Raw genomic sequence first — 4,699 nt, forward strand, 5'->3', positions numbered from 1 at the left:
CCCCGGCTCCTTATTTGCTCCTAATGGAGCCCTTCACCCAGAGTTGCAGGGAGGGGGTGGTGAGAGGCAGAGGAGAAAGATTTAGGTTTATTCAATGCACTGCTTTCATGTTGGGTAGTTGCCAGTCACCTCCTGGATTGGGGACAGGTTATCCTAACTTCGTGGGCCGTGGAGACCCCACGTGAGAAAACACACACACATGCACCCATAGCAGAGCCAGAAGCTTCTGGAAAACCATCCTCCTGGAGCATCCAAGTGTTTGTTTACAGCTCATTAACTACTTGATGGAAAGGCTGGGGTGGGGGCCAGGCAGGGAAATATTGACAGAAAATCAATCAGAAATGAAGATTAACGATCTCCAAAATGTTTATGTGGGTCAATAGGGAAATGGGTTTTGAGTTTGAAAAACAGCAACTGATGAGCGGAGATTTTGTTCTCCCGTCTGTGGCCACAGAGAGCAGGCCCACCAGGTTCAGACTGGCTGTGGGGCGTGGGGCACACTCCAGGGGTTCCGGGCGGAGGCCTGGAGTCTCCCCCTCCTGGCCTAGGTTCCTGGTCGAGGGGCGGAGGGTGGAGGAAAGGAGGGTTAGCTCACCTCACCGCTGCACTGTCGTGTGGCCGATCACACTGGGCTCGGGACCTGAGCCAAGGGGAGGGCTTTCCCCACCTTTCACCCCTCTGTGTTTCATTTACTTTGGGGGAGCTGGAAGGGGAGGCAGGCAGGTAGCTTTCGAGAAATCCATGGGTGCCACAGGGCCCAGAGTGGCTGGGAGGTGCCTCACCCCTGCCCAGGGTTGGCCCCAGATGCCTGGCAGCTCCGGAATCAAGCTAGCTGAATGGGCTCCGAGAGCAGGACTTGGGGGAGCCCGGCTCAGACACAGGACCCCATTCTGCTTGCAGGCTCCCTGCTTGGCCTTCTCTCTCTCCCATGGGCTGCCTCGCATAATGGTTTAGACAGGTAGGATGCCGCATGAGCCCCGCCCTTGCCTGAACACAGCTGGGTAGGCCCCCTCCGCCCTATCCCCACCCATCCCCACATCCCCCCACTTTAAGGCATGCTTTCCTTCGGCGAGGCTGTGTTCCCAGCCCAGGGCTGGCCTCTGCAGGTGTACCATGCCGCTGGCCGCCCCTTGCTCTGGCTGCCTCCCTCAGGTCCTGCTGTTTCTGGCCACCTGTCCTGGGGTCATTTTCTGCTCCCCACCCTGCAGGCCTCCTTGGGGCCGAGAAGCAGAACAGAGCGCCGCTATATGTCTAAGATGGAGAGAAAGGAGAAACAAAGGGGCACCTCCCACATTCATATGCTGCACGTCCTGTCTCAAAAGGCTTTACCCAGTGAATATTAACTTGGTACTCGGGGGCTGGTGTGTGGAGTCTGGGGTTGGTGGGGCTGACAACCTCTGGGACAAGACAGTGTGTCGCTACAGCTCTCCGGCATGGGAGGGATGCCTGTCCCTCACCTTTAAAGTCTGTACATTCATGAGGGCAGTGACCTGGGCCACTCACGCCTTTTTGGGGATGCTGTCCTATACTTACCCCTGACGTCACGGGCTAGTCACCACAGGCTTGCGGGGCTGGAAGAGGTTTTAGACGCCCTACACCACGGCGTCCCTGCCTCGGCACTGGTGACGCTTGGGCTGGACCATGCTTCGTGGGGGACGGGGCGTCCTGTGCATCGTAGCACATTTAGCAGCATCCTGGCCTCTGCACACTGGATGCCAGCAGCACCTTCCTCCCTCCCCTGTTGTGACAATCAATAATGTCTCCAGACATTGTCAAATGTCCCCTCGGGAATGAAGTCACTCCCGGCTGAGAACCACTGCTCTACACTAATTCCCTTTAACAAATGCACCAACTGTGATCCGTGCAACATAATTCAGGGCAGAATAATGGAGTGACCAAGGTTCCAGGTTCTGGAATCAGCCAAACCGACGTCCAGACTCTGTCTCTACTGCCGACCAGCTCTTCTGTGATCAGGGCCAAGTAAACTCTACCTGCCTTAGCTTGTCCATCTACTAAATGGGGATATTGATATTACCATCTTGATGGTACTGTTAAACAAATGAGATTAAGCAGGGTGATGGATGTGGAGTGTTCTGCAACTTGCCTGGGGCCTCGCAAGAGTGCAATTAACTGCAGTCAGTGTCCGAATCAGAGAGAGAAGTTCTGGATTCAGAAGACCTGGGGAAGGTGCCAGATGATGGGACTCTGGGGGACGCTGCAACTTCCTTCCAGCTGAGAGGTCTCTTCTAAATGATAGGGAGGCTTTTTGATCTATATCATCAGAATCAGCTAGCGATCATGGAAATGAAAAATTTGTTAGTTGAAATAACAACCAAAAAAAATCTCAAAATGGATGCACTAAATTGCAAAATGAGCAAGGCTGAAGAGAGAATGATTGCTGACAAAACAAGGCAAGAGCTTCTCCAGGAAGGCGGTGCCCAGGGGGAGGAGTCTATAGAAAACAGGAATGAAAAGTTCACGAACACAGGATACAGAGATAAAGAGTACTTACTGAAAGGAGAAAGCAGAAATAATGGAGGGGAGGCAATGCTTAAAGAATTAATGGAAGAGAATTTTCTGGAACCAAAGAAAGAGAAAACTCCTCAGACCTAAAAGGCCAATGCACATGGCCAGCCAAATTTTAAAATCTACCAACATGGACATGTCAGGATGAGATTTTGGAACCTGAAAGGTACAAGGAGAATCCTGAAAGCCTTCAGAGAGAAAAAACAATTCCGTGCACGGATATTAGTTTCCTATAATGAAGTATCACAAACTGGGTGTCTTCAAACAACAGAAATATACTGATAACCGTTCTGGAGGCCAGACATCTGAAATCAGAAAGTTGGCAAGGTTGGTTCCTTTGGGAGGCTCTGAGGGTGCATCCCTTCCACGCCTGTCCTCTGGCCCTGGGGTTCCCGCCAACCCTGGACTTAGCCATGTCACTCCCATCTCTGCCTCCGCCTTCCCCCGGCCTTCTTTTCTGGGCCTCTCTGTGTCCTCTCTTGTTTTGAGCCCACCCTGTAGGATCTCATCTTGAGATCCTTAACTTACTCGTCTCTGCACACAGTATCTTTCCAAAGAAGGTCACACTCAAAACAGTTGCTGGAAATTAGTTAGGACGCGGACATGTCTTTTCGGGGGGACATGCTATTCAACCCACTGCCACATGGGCACAAGAGCTGGATTGGCACTGCGCTCCTCATCAGTGAAATGGGATACAAGAAAAATAATGAAGCATATTTTCGAAGCTCTGAGGGGAAATGGCTTCGAACATAAATTATCAGTCAAGTGTGAGGGCAAAATGAAGCCTTATCGGGCGAGTATAGACTCAGAACATTTACCAGCCTTCCAACCCTCCTCTGGAAGAATGACTGTGTTTGGGCGAGGGTACAGCATGCATTTCCCCCTCACCTCCCCTGCTAACAAAGGAAAAGCAGCCCTAAATTGCCTGGCGTTAATAAATTTCTTTAAGTATATGTGATTTACATTGCTCCATAAATGGTGACATTTATAAGAGAAAAAGTATTACTGGGGGCATAACGCAAAGAGCAGTGTCCCCCCGCCCCCCGTCTCTGTGCCCTAAATTCCCACTCCCGAAGCACCACCGTCACACCTGTCAGCTGTCTCTTGTGCCAGTTACTTCTGTATTTCTCCATTTCTGGTAGCTTTTGTTAATTTCTCAGTTTTAATAATTATCTATTAGGGTGTCTGGGTGGCTCAGTCAGTTGAGCGTCCTACTTAGGCTCAGGTAATGATCTCAAGGTTCATTGGTTCGAGCCCCGCGTCAGGCTCTGTGCTGACGGCTAGCTCAGAGCCTGGAACCTGCTTCAGATTCTGTGTCTCCCTCTCTCTCTGACCCTCCCCTGATCGCACTGTCTCTCAAAAATAAAAATAAAAAGCATTAAAAATAAAAATAAAAAGCATTAAAAAAAAAAAGAATTATCTATTGACTCTCGACTGTGGACAGTGAGATTTTAGTTCATTCACGGGCTTCTTGTGTCCATTTCCTCCCGGCCGGGCACATGTATCTGTGTCCCCCCCCCCCCCCCCCCCCTCCGCCAAGGAAGCTCCAGCATTAGTTTTGGTGACAACTGCTCCTGGGTGCTTATATTCATGTGACCGTATAAATACTCCTCACAGCTCAGCTGTGCTGTGCGTTATGATTATAATTCTTTCTTTCTCCCCTCTGGATTAATATTTGGTTTCTCTTTTTATTTGCTTAGTTTATATACCTGTGAGTACATGATGGCTAACCCACTCCCCAATTCTCCTACAGACCTGAAGATCTCTTTTCGTTCTGTTCAGATGAGTCAACTACTCTGTCAGCTATTTTTCTGGGGTTTTGCTTCCCCTCTTTTCTTGGTTGGGTTCCTGTCTCCCGAATCCCTTGGCCCACTCCCCCATTTTGGGGAACTACAGCACTCAGTAGCTCCCTGTGAAAGCTGAAGCCCTCGCAGCAGAGGGCGAGGTTGGATATAGAATTCCAAGCTGGAGAGCCTTCCCTACAGACCTTTGGAGGTATCGGTCTGCTGTTTTATTAGCTACCAGGGTTGCTGTAGATATTCTGATTCCGAATTATTGGAATGTGACCTTCTTAAAAAACGTCCATTTATTTTTGAGAGAGACTGAGAGAGAGAGTGCAAGCAGGGAGGATCAGAGAGAGGGGGACAGAGGATATGCAGTGGGCTCCGCGCTG

General features: G+C 50.4%; 1 long non-coding RNA gene across 1 annotated transcript; it reads right to left on the minus strand.

Annotated features, from left to right (window-relative positions):
* Window positions 1-348: 348 nt before the first annotated feature.
* LOC115278479 lies at window positions 349-1,825 on the minus strand. Its single transcript, XR_003902913.1, has 2 exons — window positions 1,534-1,825; window positions 349-552 (listed from the first exon to the last, which is right to left on the minus strand). It is a non-coding gene; the product is annotated as an uncharacterized LOC115278479 (long non-coding RNA).
* Between the last annotated feature and the right edge of the window lie 2,874 nt (window positions 1,826-4,699).

Source organism: Suricata suricatta, chromosome 14 (assembly GCF_006229205.1).
Source record: "Suricata suricatta isolate VVHF042 chromosome 14, meerkat_22Aug2017_6uvM2_HiC, whole genome shotgun sequence".
NCBI lineage: Eukaryota > Metazoa > Chordata > Mammalia > Carnivora > Herpestidae > Suricata > Suricata suricatta.